General features: G+C 45.7%; 1 protein-coding gene across 2 annotated transcripts in view; it reads right to left on the reverse strand.

The window, feature by feature from the left end:
- Positions 1-17366, reverse strand: part of LOC101889720 (tetratricopeptide repeat protein 19 homolog, mitochondrial) — a 189243-nt gene that overhangs the window by 171010 nt on the left and 867 nt on the right. The window lies entirely within an intron of this gene.

The raw sequence follows: 17366 nt of genomic DNA on the forward strand, positions 1-17366 counted from the left end.
TGAATTATGGCATTCCGTCCTAGGTAATGACCAGAGAGGCATGGCGCTGGCTGAGCAAATCGATAGCTCCACGTTTTGCACAGTGAATGAGGACGCGCCCACCAGAATAAGGGGAGACTGCCACAGTTCTCCGGACATATCCATCGTGTCCCCAGGTCTGACGAATGACGTAACTTGACAATCAGTCATTTCTCTAGGCTCAGAACACCTCCCCATTATTATCGCCATTAATAGACCACCCGACTTCATTGACTCTGAACGCCGCACTTTCCTTAACCACGGGAAAGCTAATTGGTAAGAATTCAGAGAGTATACCAATCGCCGCTTCAGAGAACTGCCCAACCCATCTGATGTTCAGGTAGCAGATAGGTGTTTCCGGGACATCATCAAAGCTGCAGCCGCTCGCTATATACCTGCTGGTCGAATACCTGAAATAAGACCAAATTTCCCAGCAGAGGCAGCGGGATTAGCAAACGAGCGAGATGAGCTTCGCCGTACTAACCCTAATAACCCCAGAGTCAGGGAACTTACTCTGGAGGTAAACAGGTTAGTAGGTGAGCATAAGCGGAAAAAGTGGTTAGAACATCTGAAGCATTGCAACATCGGTACCGGAAGGAGTAAATTGTGGGCAACGGTTAAGTCGCTTTCGAACCCTGGAAAAAAGGACGATCGGACATCTGTCTCATTTAACGGCGTAGAAGTGACAGATCTGAAGAGGTGCGCGTGTTATTTTAACCGGCAGTTTGTAGAGCACCCCGAAAGTGACAGGGCGAAGAGAAGGATCCTACGCCGTGTACGATCCCTTCCAGCCGAGGAGGTACCACCACAATTTACGTTGGCAAAAGTTGCACAGGTCATCAGAAGCGCAAAGTCATCCAAAGCGCTTGGTCCTGACGGAATCTCAATGGTGATGTTGAAGCAACTGGATGAACCAGGAGTTGAGTATGTTACAAAGATTCTCAATCTGTCGTTAGCCACCCTAGTAGTTCCCGATGCCTGGAAAATGAGCAGGGTGGTCCCGCTACTGAAGCCAGGCAAGGATGCCAGCAAAAGTGATTCATACAGGCCGATATCACTTTTGTCACCAGTAGCAAAGACGCTTGAGGCTTTACTCCTCCCCAGCATAAGAGAGTGTTTCCCAGTAGCCGATCATCAACACGGATTCTGGAAATTGCATAGCACAACAACAGCTTTACACGTCATTTCCACACATGTCAGTAGAGGTCTCAACCAGAACAGGCCGTGCGATAGAACAGTTATGGTGGCACTTGATTTATCAAAAGCCTTTGATACAGTCAATCATGCCACACTGTTCGAGGACATTGAGCGCACCACCCTCCGGCCAAGTTTGAAACGTTGGATAGTAAACTACATGTGTGGACGCCAGTCGTACGTGGAATTCAGAAACAAGAAGTAGAGCATCCGTAGAGTTAAACAGGGAGTTCCCCAAGGTGGGGTGATATCTCCGGAACTGGTTAACATCTACCTTTCTGAAATTCCACGCCCTCCAGACGGCATAGAGATTATAACGTACGCAGATGATTGTACGCTCGTGGCGTCCGGACCCATTATTGATGACATTTGCGATCGGTTAAACGCTTACCTTGTTGATCTTACCGCCTTTTTCACTGCGAGGAATATGAAGATATCCGCCACTAAGTCGACGGCCACACTTTTCACCACATGGACTGCGGAGATGGGGCTATCCTTGAATGTGCAGGTCGATGGTGCTATTATTCCGACCACCAACTACCCCAAGGTATTAGGGGTCACATTCGATAGCCTCTTTAAGTCGTCCGCGCATACCACAGCTATCTGCGACAAGATTAGAAGTAGGAACAAGGTCCTCAAGTCTCTGGCCGGCAGTACTTGGGGAGCTGATAAGGAAACCTTGTTGACCTCTTACAACGCGATAGGCCGGTCTGTGGTAAACTATGCGGCTCCAGTGTGGTCTGCCAACGTCAGTGCTACGCAGTGGAAAAATGTTCAATCCTGCCAGAATGCCGCCCTTAGAACCGCAAGAGGGTGCCTTCTCATGACACCTGTCGATCACCTACATGAGGAGGCGAAGGTCTTACCGGTGCGACAGCATAACAAAATGCTGTCAATGCAATACCTGCTTGGTATAAAGTTGAATTGTGGACAACGTCAATATGTGTTGGCATTGAACTATAGTCAACAGATAAATTCAAACGACTACAACGCCACGCACTTATACCATTTGCCGGCAGCGGATTCTACGATGCCGGATCGACCCGAAACAACAACATGCCAGTTTCGGCCAGCGGTACATGTTTGTGTTTGTCTATTTTTCTGTATTGGGAGCAGCATATCCCGGAATGCTTGCTCCGGACACTGGACCCTAGTTCTGTTCGGTTTGTCAGAACGTTATCCATCACAGATTTGTTTCGGTGCGATGTAATGGATGTAGAGAGTGGGTGCACTTTAAGAACTGTTCCGGACTAAGGCGTTTGCAAGACTACAGCGAAAGGGAAAGGTTGCGACGTGTCGCAGTAGCGTAGTCCCCAGCGAGTCCACGTCTTCATCCTTATCAGAGGCCCCGGAGCCGGAGTATGAAACTATGAGGCAAAATAGATGAGACAGTGGAATTTGTGAATCGGAGGAATATTAAGATCGCAGGAAACCAAGCTGAATGAAACCTGCACCCTACAACATTGTTATGGTTACAACGTACTGAGAAAGGATCACAGAAGAGGAGGTGGGGGATTAGCGTTCCTGTTACACCATTCAGTACAGACCTATCTCGCTTGATCTAGTCTCTAGTGATCCATACATGGAATGTTTGGGGGTAGCAGTCAAGTGTGGAACTGCCGAGGTGGAGATGCATAATGTGTATATCGCGCCGATTTATAGCTGCAAACCGCGTTATTTGCCAGATAGAAGTCAACAATAGTCAATAACCGCCTGGTACTAGTGGATTTTAATGCCCACCATGAGTTGTGGCATTCCATCCTAGGTAATAACCAGAGGAGATCAGCGCTGGCAGAGCAGATTGACTGCTCCACATTTTGCGCGGTAGACGAGGATTCCCCCACCTGAATAAGAGAAAAGTGTCGCAGTTCGCCCGACTTAACCATAGTGTCGCCCGGTCTGATAAATGACGCGACTCGGCAACCAGTCATGTATTTTGGCTCAAAACATCTCCCGATAATCGTCTCCATGAGCAGATCGCCCGATTTCATAACCTTTGAACACCGCACTTTCTTCAACCATGGGAAAGCTCACCTTTCTGATGTTCGGGTAGCAGAAAGGATTTTCCAAAGCATCATCAAAGGTCAGCCGCTCGCCATATACCTGCTTGTCGAATTCCCAAGATAAGACCAAATTTCCTAACAGAGGCAGCTGGATTAGCAAATAAGGGTGATGCTCCCCGTCGTACCAAACTTACTGATCTTAGAATTAGTGAATTGTCAGTGGAAGTCAATCGGTTAGTACAGGAGCATAAGAGTAAAAAGTGTCTGGACCATCTGAAGCGTTGCAACATTGGAACCGATATGAGTAAACTGTAAGTGATCCGAAGAGGTGCGCTGAGTATTTTAACCGACGATTTGTCGAGCACCCCGAAAGCGACAGAAGCGAAGCGAAGAGTACTACGTCGTATGAGATCTCTTCCCGCCGTGGAGGAACCACAACAGTTTACAATGGGTGATGTTGCAAATGTCATCCGGAACGCTATGTTATCCAAAACGTTGAACCCTGACGGAATCTCAATGGTTATACTGAAACAGCTGGATACGCCGGGAGTCGAGTACCTAACGAAAGTTCTCAACTTGTCGCTAGCCATCCACATAGTTCCCGAAGCCTGGAAAATGGGCCGAGTGGTCGGCTTCTGAAGCCAGACAAGGATGCCTACAAAGGCGAATCGTACAAGACGATTTTGCTTTTGTCGCCAGTAGCTAAGACTCTCGAAGCCTTACTTCTTCCCAGCATTAGAGGAAGCTATCTAATTATCAACCATCAGCACGGATTCCCTCCACAACAGCATTACACACCATTTCCACACATGTTAGTAGAGGATTGAACCAGAACAAGCCGTGTGACAGAACAGTGTTGATAGCCCTTGACCTATCCAAGGCATTTGATACGGTCAATCATGCCATACTGGTTGAGGAAGTGCCCGGAACTACCCTCTGACCAAGTTTGAAACGTTGGATAATCAACTATGTATGTGGACGCCTGTCGTACGTGGAATTCCGGAACCTGTAGAGTAAAACAGGGAGTTCCACAAAGTGGGGTGATATCTCCGGAACTGTTTAGCATCTACCTTTCCGGAACCTTTCCTTCATTTCCTTTCCTCCACGCGGCATAGAGAGCGTATCGAGGAATATAAGAATATCCGCCACCAAATCAACGGTCACACTCTTTACCACATGGTCTGCTGAATGTGCTGGTCGAGGGAAATTTAATACCGACCACGAACTACCCCAAGATTCTTGGGGTCACATTCGGCAGCATGTTCAAGTCGTCCGCGCAAGCCCCAGCTATCTGCGACAAGATGAAAAGTAGGAACAATGTCCTCAAGGCGCTAGCCAGCAACACTTGGGTGCGGACAAGGAAAGTTTGTTGACCTCTAACTACGCGATATGTCAGTCAGTGGTCAGCTATACGGCTCCAGTGTGATCTGCGAATACTAGTGCTACGCAGTGAAAGCACATCCAGCTTTCGTTGCAGTACCTGCTTGGGTCTTACCGTGAGAGTCATCCCAACCATCATATGGCGGATACAACTCCCACACCCAGGCGTGTCAAGAAAAAGTGTGGCTTTGGAATACCAAACCACAAAGTCAAAAATTTCATCATACATCGCCACGAGGCGAATTAAAAACACTAACTAAAAAACACTGTTAGTAACAATACACTCACAAAAATATATATTAAACATCCCCGTAAGAGGGGGAGTACACACAAGTTTATGACTCATGTCCTGTGCAACGTGCAAGACAACACCACCTCCTCTGCTACCCGGTCTATCACTTCTGTAAGAAATGTAATGTGGCATATGTATGGCTTCGTGAAATTGTAGGCTTTAACCAAGATTCTGTCACATCAAAAAATAAGATTTCTCCCCTCTATAATATTTTTTAATTCATGGATCTTAAATGAATTCTTATTTAAGTTTAAAGTTCTAACATTTACATGTCCAACATTGAATTTTTTCTTAAAAGTACATAGCGGATCCAACAAAAAACTTTTATCACTAAAAACTACACCAAAGTTGGTTAATAATGCAAGGGATAATAAAAATTAAAAAATACCGAGACAATATAAAAAACAAATAAATAAAATATACAGTACAATAAACTGAAATAGAAACAGCGGCATCAACACCAACAAATCCCACGGCGGCCGGTTCTATGTACCGGATTGACTCGGAGGCACATCTCTCCGACCAGGGGCCGCCAACCCAGCAAATACATGTTCGTGTTCCTCCATTTTTCTGATGTGAGAGCAACATTACCCGGAATGTATGCTCCGTATTCTCTTGGTCCGAGCCGGGATCGAGACCAACCCCGGACCATGGTTCTGCTCCGTTTGTGGTAATCGCATACACCACAGATCGGTTTCGGTGAGATGCAACGGATGCATGGAGTGGGTGCATTTCCGGAATTGTTCCGGCCTAAACCGGATACAGGAGTATAGCGGGACTACATTGCTTCCTGCTGCGTCAATGTAAACCCCAGTAAGTCTTCATCTTCGGCGTCCTCATCGTCGTCGCAATATGAGACTCCCCCGCAATCTCAACAGCAATCTACGCAGCAGTTGACGCCACACATTGCTGTTCAGGTTCCGGATAATGCATCATTTCTCCAATTTAATTGTGATGGTCTCAGAGGTAAGATCAGCGAAATTGTAAGCTTTATGAGTCGGAAGAACATCAAGGTCGCAGCGATCCAGGAGACGAAGCTGAGTACCACCTGCAGGCTTCAAAGTTGTGATGGATACAACGTACTGAGGAAGGATCGCTCCAGAGGTGGAGGATTAGCGTTCCTATTGCACCTCTATACTAGTATAGACCTATCTCGCCTGAGCTTGACTCTAGTGACCCGTACATGGAATGTATGGGGGTAGCGGTCAAGTGTGGAACCGCCGAGGTAGAGGTGCTCAACGTGTACATTCCGCCGTTAAATAGCTGTGCCCCACGCTATATGCCTAATATCAGTTCACTACTGGTAGGCAATAACTGTCTGTTGCTAGGGGATTTCAATGCCCATCATGAATTATGGCATTCCGTCCTAGGTAATGACCAGAGAGGCATGGCGCTGGCTGAGCAAATCGATAGCTCCACGTTTTGCACAGTGAATGAGGACGCGCCCACCAGAATAAGGGGAGACTGCCACAGTTCTCCGGACATATCCATCGTGTCCCCAGGTCTGACGAATGACGTAACTTGGCAATCGGTCATTTCTCTAGGCTCAGAACACCTCCCCATTATTATCGCCATTAATAGACCACCCGACTTCATTGACTCTGAACGCCGCACTTTCCTTAACCACGGGAAAGCTAATTGGCAAGAATTCAGAGAGTATACCAATCGCCGCTTCAGAGAACTGCCCAACCCATCTGATGTTCAGGTAGCAGATAGGTGTTTCCGGGACATCGTCAAAGCTGCAGCCGCTCGCTATATACCTGCTGGTCGAATACCTGAAATAAGACCAAATTTCCCAGCAGAGGCAGCGGGATTAGCAAACGAGCGAGATGAGCTTCGCCGTACTAACCCTAATAACCCCAGAGTCAGGGAACTTACTCTGGAGGTAAACAGGTTAGTAGGTGAGCATAAGCGGAAAAAGTGGTTAGAACATCTGAAGCATTGCAACATCGGTACCGGAAGGAGTAAATTGTGGGCAACGGTTAAGTCGCTTTCGAACCCTGGAAAAAAGGACGATCGGACATCTGTCTCATTTAACGGCGTAGAAGTGACAGATCTGAAGAGGTGCGCGTGTTATTTTAACCGGCAGTTTGTAGAGCACCCCGAAAGTGACAGGGCGAAGAGAAGGATCCTACGCCGTGTACGATCCCTTCCAGCCGAGGAGGTACCACCACAATTTACGTTGGCAAAAGTTGCACAGGTCATCAGAAGCGCAAAGTCATCCAAAGCGCTTGGTCCTGACGGAATCTCAATGGTGATGTTGAAGCAACTGGATGAACCAGGAGTTGAGTATCTTACAAAGATTCTCAATCTGTCGTTAGCCACCCTAGTAGTTCCCGATGCCTGGAAAATGAGCAGGGTGGTCCCGCTACTGAAGCCAGGCAAGGATGCCAGCAAAAGTGATTCATACAGGCCGATATCACTTTTGTCACCAGTAGCAAAGACGCTTGAGGCTTTACTCCTCCCCAGCATAAGAGAGTGTTTCCCAGTAGCCGATCATCAACACGGATTCTGGAAATTGCATAGCACAACAACAGCTTTACACGTCATTTCCACACATGTCAGTAGAGGTCTCAACCAGAACAGGCCGTGCGATAGAACAGTTATGGTGGCACTTGATTTATCAAAAGCCTTTGATACAGTCAATCATGCCACACTGTTCGAGGACATTGAGCGCACCACCCTCCGGCCAAGTTTGAAACGTTGGATAGTAAACTACATGTGTGGACGCCAGTCGTACGTGGAATTCAGAAACAAGAAGTCGAGCATCCGTAGAGTTAAACAGGGAGTTCCCCAAGGTGGGGTGATATCTCCGGAACTGGTTAACATCTACCTTTCTGAAATTCCACGCCCTCCAGACGGCATAGAGATTATAACGTACGCAGATGATTGTACGCTCGTGGCGTCCGGACCCATTGTTGATGACATTTGCGATCGGTTAAACGCTTACCTTGTTGATCTTACCGCCTTTTTCACTGCGAGGAATATGAAGATATCCGCCACTAAGTCGACGGCCACACTTTTCACCAAATGGACTGCGGAGATGGGGTTATCCTTGAATGTGCAGGTCGATGGTGCTATTATTCCGACCACCAACTACCCCAAGGTATTAGGGGTCACATTCGATAGCCTCTTTAAGTCGTCCGCGCATACCACAGCTATCTGCGACAAGATTAGAAGTAGGAACAAGGTCCTCAAGTCTCTGGCCGGCAGTACTTGGGGAGCTGATAAGGAAACCTTGTTGACCTCTTACAACGCGATAGGCCGGTCTGTGGTAAACTATGCGGCTCCAGTGTGGTCTGCCAACGTCAGTGCTACGCAGTGGAAAAATGTTCAATCCTGCCAGAATGCCGCCCTTAGAACCGCAAGAGGGTGCCTTCTCATGACACCTGTCGATCACCTACATGAGGAGGCGAAGGTCTTACCGGTGCGACAGCATAACAAAATGCTGTCAATGCAATACCTGCTTGGTATAAAGTTGAATTGTGGACAACGTCAATATGTGTTGGCATTGAACTATAGTCAACAGATAAATTCAAACGACTACAACGCCACGCACTTATACCATTTGCCGGCAGCGGATTCTACGATGCCGGATCGACCCGAAACAACAACATGCCAGTTTCGGCCAGCGGTACATGTTTGTGTTTGTCTATTTTTCTGTATTGGGAGCAGCATATCCCGGAATGCTTGCTCCGGACACTGGACCCTAGTTCTGTTCGGTTTGTCAGAACGTTATCCATCACAGATTTGTTTCGGTGCGATGTAATGGATGTAGAGAGTGGGTGCACTTTAAGAACTGTTCCGGACTAAGGCGTTTGCAAGACTACAGCGAAAGGGAAAGGTTGCGACGTGTCGCAGTAGCGTAGTCCCCAGCGAGTCCACGTCTTCATCCTTATCAGAGGCCCCGGAGCCGGAGTATGAAACTATGAGGCAAAATAGATGAGACAGTGGAATTTGTGAATCGGAGGAATATTAAGATCGCAGGAAACCAAGCTGAATGAAACCTGCACCCTACAACATTGTTATGGTTACAACGTACTGAGAAAGGATCACAGAAGAGGAGGTGGGGGATTAGCGTTCCTGTTACACCATTCAGTACAGACCTATCTCGCTTGATCTAGTCTCTAGTGATCCATACATGGAATGTTTGGGGGTAGCAGTCAAGTGTGGAACTGCCGAGGTGGAGATGCATAATGTGTATATCGCGCCGATTTATAGCTGCAAACCGCGTTATTTGCCAGATAGAAGTCAACAATAGTCAATAACCGCCTGGTACTAGTGGATTTTAATGCCCACCATGAGTTGTGGCATTCCATCCTAGGTAATAACCAGAGGAGATCAGCGCTGGCAGAGCAGATTGACTGCTCCACATTTTGCGCGGTAGACGAGGATTCCCCCACCTGAATAAGAGAAAAGTGTCGCAGTTCGCCCGACTTAACCATAGTGTCGCCCGGTCTGATAAATGACGTGACTCGGCAACCAGTCATGTATTTTGGCTCAAAACATCTCCCGATAATCGTCTCCATGAGCAGATCGCCCGATTTCATAACCTTTGAACACCGCACTTTCTTCAACCATGGGAAAGCTCACCTTTCTGATGTTCGGGTAGCAGAAAGGATTTTCCAAAGCATCATCAAAGGTCAGCCGCTCGCCATATACCTGCTTGTCGAATTCCCAAGATAAGACCAAATTTCCTAACAGAGGCAGCTGGATTAGCAAATAAGCGTGATGCTCCCCGTCGTACCAAACTTACTGATCTTAGAATTAGTGAATTGTCAGTGGAAGTCAATCGGTTAGTACAGGAGCATAAGAGTAAAAAGTGTCTGGACCATCTGAAGCGTTGCAACATTGGAACCGATATGAGTAAACTGTAAGTGATCCGAAGAGGTGCGCTGAGTATTTTAACCGACGATTTGTCGAGCACCCCGAAAGCGACAGAAGCGAAGCGAAGAGTACTACGTCGTATGAGATCTCTTCCCGCCGTGGAGGAACCACAACAGTTTACAATGGGTGATGTTGCAAATGTCATCCGGAACGCTATGTTATCCAAAACGTTGAACCCTGACGGAATCTCAATGGTTATACTGAAACAGCTGGATACGCCGGGAGTCGAGTACCTAACGAAAGTTCTCAACTTGTCGCTAGCCATCCACATAGTTCCCGAAGCCTGGAAAATGGGCCGGGTGGTCGGCTTCTGAAGCCAGACAAGGATGCCTACAAAGGCGAATCGTACAAGACGATTTTGCTTTTGTCGCCAGTAGCTAAGACTCTCGAAGCCTTACTTCTTCCCAGCATTAGAGGAAGCTATCTAATTATCAACCATCAGCACGGATTCCCTCCACAACAGCATTACACACCATTTCCACACATGTTAGTAGAGGATTGAACCAGAACAAGCCGTGTGACAGAACAGTGTTGATAGCCCTTGACCTATCCAAGGCATTTGATACGGTCAATCATGCCATACTGGTTGAGGAAGTGCCCGGAACTACCCTCTGACCAAGTTTGAAACGTTGGATAATCAACTATGTATGTGGACGCCTGTCGTACGTGGAATTCCGGAACCTGTAGAGTAAAACAGGGAGTTCCACAAAGTGGGGTGATATCTCCGGAACTGTTTAGCCTCTACCTTTCCGGAACCTTTCCTTCATTTCCTTTCCTCCACGCGGCATAGAGAGCGTATCGAGGAATATAAGAATATCCGCCACCAAATCAACGGCCACACTCTTTACCACATGGTCTGCTGAATGTGCTGGTCGAGGGAAATTTAATACCGACCACGAACTACCCCAAGATTCTTGGGGTCACATTCGACAGCATGTTCAAGTCGTCCGCGCAATCCCCAGCTATCTGCGACAAGATGAAAAGTAGGAACAATGTCCTCAAGGCGCTAGCCAGCAACACTTGGGTGCGGACAAGGAAAGTTTGTTGACCTCTAACTACGCGATATGTCAGTCAGTGGTCAGCTATACGGCTCCAGTGTGATCTGCGAATACTAGTACTACGCAGTGAAAGCACATCCAGCTTTCGTTGCAGTACCTGCTTGGGTCTTACCGTGAGAGTCATCCCAACCATCATATGGCGGATACAACTCCCACACCCAGGCGTGTCAAGAAAAAGTGTGGCTTTGGAATACCAAACCACAAAGTCAAAAATTTCATCATACATCGCCACGAGGCGAATTAAAAACACTAACTAAAAAACACTGTTAGTAACAATACACTCACAAAAATATATATTAAACATCCCCGTAAGAGGGGGAGTTCACACAAGTTTATGACTCATGTCCTGTGCAACGTGCAAGACAACACCACCTCCTCTGCTACCCGGTCTATCACTTCTGTAAGAAATGTAATGTGGCATATGTATGGCTTCGTGAAATTGTAGGCTTTAACCAAGATTCTGTCACATCAAAAAATAAGATTTCTCCCCTCTATAATATTTTTTAATTCATGGATCTTAAATGAATTCTTATTTAAGTTTAAAGTTCTAACATTTACATGTCCAACATTGAATTTTTTCTTAAAATTACATAGCGGATCCAACAAAAAACTTTTATCACTAAAAACTACACCAAAGTTGGTTAATAATGCAAGGGATAATAAAAATTAAAAAATACCGAGACAATATAAAAAACAAATAAATAAAATATACAGTACAATAAACTGAAATAGAAACAGCGGCATCAACACCAACAAATCCCACGGCGGCCGGTTCTATGTACCGGATTGACTCGGAGGCACATCTCTCCGACCAGGGGCCGCCAACCCAGCAAATACATGTTCGTGTTCCTCCATTTTTCTGATGTGAGAGCAACATTACCCGGAATGTATGCTCCGTATTCTCTTGGTCCGAGCCGGGATCGAGACCAACCCCGGACCATGGTTCTGCTCCGTTTGTGGTAATCGCATACACCACAGATCGGTTTCGGTGAGATGCAACGGATGCATGGAGTGGGTGCATTTCCGGAATTGTTCCGGCCTAAACCGGATACAGGAGTATAGCGGGACTACATTGCTTCCTGCTGCGTCAATGTAAACCCCAGTAAGTCTTCATCTTCGGCGTCCTCATCGTCGTCGCAATATGAGACTCCCCCGCAATCTCAACAGCAATCTACGCAGCAGTTGACGCCACACATTGCTGTTCAGGTTCCGGATAATGCATCATTTCTCCAATTTAATTGTGATGGTCTCAGAGGTAAGATCAGCGAAATTGTAAGCTTTATGAGTCGGAAGAACATCAAGGTCGCAGCGATCCAGGAGACGAAGCTGAGTACCACCTGCAGGCTTCAAAGTTGTGATGGATACAACGTACTGAGGAAGGATCGCTCCAGAGGTGGAGGATTAGCGTTCCTATTGCACCTCTATACTAGTATAGACCTATCTCGCCTGAGCTTGACTCTAGTGACCCGTACATGGAATGTATGGGGGTAGCGGTCAAGTGTGGAACCGCCGAGGTAGAGGTGCTCAACGTGTACATTCCGCCGTTAAATAGCTGTGCCCCACGCTATATGCCTAATATCAGTTCACTACTGGTAGGCAATAACTGTCTGTTGCTAGGGGATTTCAATGCCCATCATGAATTATGGCATTCCGTCCTAGGTAATGACCAGAGAGGCATGGCGCTGGCTGAGCAAATCGATAGCTCCACGTTTTGCACAGTGAATGAGGACGCGCCCACCAGAATAAGGGGAGACTGCCACAGTTCTCCGGACATATCCATCGTGTCCCCAGGTCTGACGAATGACGTAACTTGGCAATCGGTCATTTCTCTAGGCTCAGAACACCTCCCCATTATTATCGCCATTAATAGACCACCCGACTTCATTGACTCTGAACGCCGCACTTTCCTTAACCACGGGAAAGCTAATTGGCAAGAATTCAGAGAGTATACCAATCGCCGCTTCAGAGAACTGCCCAACCCATCTGATGTTCAGGTAGCAGATAGGTGTTTCCGGGACATCATCAAAGCTGCAGCCGCTCGCTATATACCTGCTGGTCGAATACCTGAAATAAGACCAAATTTCCCAGCAGAGGCAGCGGGATTAGCAAGCGAGCGAGATGAGCTTCGCCGTACTAACCCTAATAACCCCAGAGTCAGGGAACTTACTCTGGAGGTAAACAGGTTAGTAGGTGAGCATAAGCGGAAAAAGTGGTTAGAACATCTGAAGCATTGCAACATCGGTACCGGAAGGAGTAAATTGTGGGCAACGGTTAAGTCGCTTTCGAACCCTGGAAAAAAGGACGATCGGACATCTGTCTCATTTAACGGCGTAGAAGTGACAGATCTGAAGAGGTGCGCGTGTTATTTTAACCGGCAGTTTGTAGAGCACCCCGAAAGTGACAGGGCGAAGAGAAGGATCCTACGCCGTGTACGATCCCTTCCAGCCGAGGAGGTACCACCACAATTTACGTTGGCAAAAGTTGCACAGGCCATCAGAAGCGCAAAGTCATCCAAAGCGCTTGGTCCTGACGGAATCTCAATGGTGATGTTGAAGCAACTGGATGAACCAGGAGTTGAGTATCTTACAAAGATTCTCAATCTGTCGTTAGCCACCCTAGTAGTTCCCGATGCCTGGAAAATGAGCAGGGTGGTCCCGCTACTGAAGCCAGGCAAGGATGCCAGCAAAAGTGATTCATACAGGCCGATATCACTTTTGTCACCAGTAGCAAAGACGCTTGAGGCTTTACTCCTCCCCAGCATAAGAGAGTGTTTCCCAGTAGCCGATCATCAACACGGATTCTGGAAATTGCATAGCACAACAACAGCTTTACACGTCATTTCCACACATGTCAGTAGAGGTCTCAACCAGAACAGGCCGTGCGATAGAACAGTTATGGTGGCACTTGATTTATCAAAAGCCTTTGATACAGTCAATCATGCCACACTGTTCGAGGACATTGAGCGCACCACCCTCCGGCCAAGTTTGAAACGTTGGATAGTAAACTACATGTGTGGACGCCAGTCGTACGTGGAATTCAGAAACAAGAAGTCGAGCATCCGTAGAGTTAAACAGGGAGTTCCCCAAGGTGGGGTGATATCTCCGGAACTGTTTAACCTCTACCTTTCTGAAATTCCACGCCCTCCAGACGGCATAGAGATTATAACGTTCGCAGATGATTGTACGCTCGTGGCGTCCGGACCCATTATTGATGACATTTGCGATCGGTTAAACGCTTACCTTGTTGATCTTACCGCCTTTTTCACTGCGAGGAATATGAAGATATCCGCCACTAAGTCGACGGCCACACTTTTCACCACATGGACTGTGGAGATGGGGCTATCCTTGAATGTGCAGGTCGATGGTGCTATTATTCCGACCACCAACTACCCCAAGGTATTAGGGGTCACATTCGATAGCCTCTTTAAGTCGTCCGCGCATACCACAGCTATCTGCGACAAGATTAGAAGTAGGAACAAGGTCCTCAAGTCTCTGGCCGGCAGTACTTGGGGAGCTGATAAGGAAACCTTGTTGACCTCTTACAACGCGATAGGCCGGTCTGTGGTAAACTATGCGGCTCCAGTGTGGTCTGCCAACGTCAGTGCTACGCAGTGGAAAAATGTTCAATCCTGCCAGAATGCCGCCCTTAGAACCGCAACAGGGTGCCTTCTCATGACACCTGTCGATCACCTACATGAGGAGGCGAAGGTCTTACCGGTGCGACAGCATAACAAAATGCTGTCAATGCAATACCTGCTTGGGTGTTATAGACAAAGCCATCCAAATCACCATCTTGTGGATAGGCAACCTCCGCCCAGGCACGTTAGGAAAGACCTTCATGATCTAGAGAGAGAGGTACAGAGGTATAAGAGAGAGCCTCTAGATCAACAGGCCTATCAAGCGGGACTGAATAGTATTCACTCTAATGCGGTCTCAGAGGCCATTGAAGGATATAGAGTGAATACTGTGCTAGGAGACCATCCCCCTCCCGTCGCAGCTGAAGAACGAGAGCTGCCCCGACAAACCCGAGTAGTCTTGGCTCAATTACAATCCGGATGGTGCAGCCGCCTAAATTCCTACTGGGCCCGGATCAACGGCGACGTGCAGAACATCTGCCCAGCATGTGGCACAGGCCCACATGACACGCTGCATTTATTTCGCTGCCCAGCCAAGCCTACTCACCTAAATAAAATGGAAACCGAACGAACACAGATGTTTGAGCTGCTACAACAACAAAAGCAGAAAACCATCGCCATTTAGCATACTGCTACATCGGGAAATATAAAATTATCCTCCCTTCCATGTGGGAATAAGGCCAATGCCTTAAGGTTGTCCTCACTTTTCAACTGAAATCTTCGGATCTTATGGTTTTTTCCTAATTTTTTACGGACCCGGACCCGAGAGTCCGGGTTCAAGACCAGGATCCACTTATCCAATAAGACAATATCATTGGAAAGCTTATAAAAAAAATCTATACAACAAGTGATTACATGATGAGGTTCTTAGAATCGTTGCGGAAGTTGCAGTCAAATTATCTATTTTATGGACCCGGATTTTTTATAAAACCCCCAAAAAGTCGAAAAGGGCCCCTTAAGGGGTTAACAAAATTGATGCCAAATTTTAGCTAAAACTTATCTTTCCAATTTGTGCAAATACATTTTCGGGGTCCAGAGACATGGATCCTTCCACCCGCATATCCAGTTCATTAAAATTATGTATTAAATAAAAAGCTTAATTCGGCATAGCCGGCGTCGGACTTACAAAAGTATCAAATTTAACAAGTTAAAAAGCAGTAAGTTCGGCCGGGCAGAATTTTGAATACCTTCCACCATTTGGAACGTATTTAGAAATTTTCAAAAAATTAAATCCGTTAAAAATTCTGTTAAAATCTTAAAAATGGCGAATATAGCCGTTATATTGGGGTTTATACGACTCGAACCTACATACGCATTGTTTGTCATAAGCCGTTACCATATTCAAATTCGAAACTAGAAATAAACGGTATATAGGGAGGTGCCGTTATATCAGAGCTATACGAAGACCTGGACCTGCATAGAAAATTTTCTGTCGCAGGCTGTAGCATTCATTACGATTTTCAAATACGACATCTCAAACAATTTCGGTGAGTATTGTACCTAAAATCGCCAAAATACCGAATATAGAGAGGTACTGATATATGGGGCCTATACGAAGGCCTTGGCCTGCATAGGCAATTTTCTGTCACAGACTGTAGTTCCCATTACGAACTCTAAATACGTAATCTGAAACTACTCCAGTGAATAATGACGTTAAGATCATCAAAATACCGAATATAGGGAGGCACCGTTATAGCATTTTCAGATTAAATGAAATCTTTTGCAATTCAATTCAAACTTTTTGCAGTGGAAATGAAACCTTTTGCAACCCTAATTAAACTTTTTGCAAATCAAATGAAACTTTTAGAAGGAAAAATAACAAAACTTCTTTATTTTTACTAGGTTTAAAAGTAAATCAAATAATTATAACTAATATATAGTTAAAGAGGAATTTTTATTTGTTTAAATTTCTCTTCTTAGCGTTAAGCATATAGAATTTGATAATATGGAAGCAGTTTACTTCAAATCAATACAGAACCATTCGTTATTACAAAAATTGAAAATTTTAGAAATAATATAAAAATGTAGAAATTTATAATCAATAAAAATTCCTCTTTATCTATATATTAGTTATATATAATTGACTTAATTTTAAACCTACTAAAAATCGGTCGGTTTCATTTCCACTGCAAAAGGTTTAATTTCCGGTGCAAAAAGTTTCATTTGAATTGCAAAAGGTTTCATTTAATCTGAAAATGCTATATATGGGGGCTATACGAAGACGTAGACCTGCATAGACAATTTTCTGTCTTAGGCTGTAGTATCCATTTCGAACTTCAAATATTAAATTTAAAACAATTTCGGTTAATAATGTCACTAAAATCAAAATACAGAATATCGGGAGGTACCGTTATATGGGGGCTACACGAAGACGTAGACCTGCACAGACAATTTTGTCTTAGGCTGTAGTATCCATTTCGAACTTAAAATATTAAGTTTATATGGGGACTATAATAAAGGACCTGCCTACTGGCAAAATAAACATGTGTGCAAAATTGTAGCCTTCTATCTCAATTCGTTCGAAAGATAGCGTGATTACAACAGACGGACTTAGAATTTTACGCTGATCAAGAATATATATACTTTGTTGGGTCTTACATGAGTATTTCGAGGAGTTACAAACGGAATGACAAAATTAATATACCCTCCATAGTATGGTGGAGGGTATAAAAAACATTGGTTCGCGTTAGCCGGTGTGGCACATACTCAGAGAAGAAAATCTCAAGCCCCGACCGAAGGCCGGTTACTTATATCTAGACCCGAAAAAGGTATTTTGGAAAGGTAAGAGTGCCAGATATAATTTGACATTACTTTTGTTGACCCCGGGTCTGATAAATCGATAATTTGAATATAACTTCCGAGCCGCTTTAATTAACCCAATCATGTGTTCACTTAGATAG

The sequence above is a fragment of the Musca domestica genome, unplaced genomic scaffold (genome assembly GCF_030504385.1).
Source record: "Musca domestica strain aabys unplaced genomic scaffold, Musca_domestica.polishedcontigs.V.1.1 5, whole genome shotgun sequence".
Classification (NCBI taxonomy): Eukaryota; Metazoa; Arthropoda; class Insecta; order Diptera; family Muscidae; genus Musca; species Musca domestica.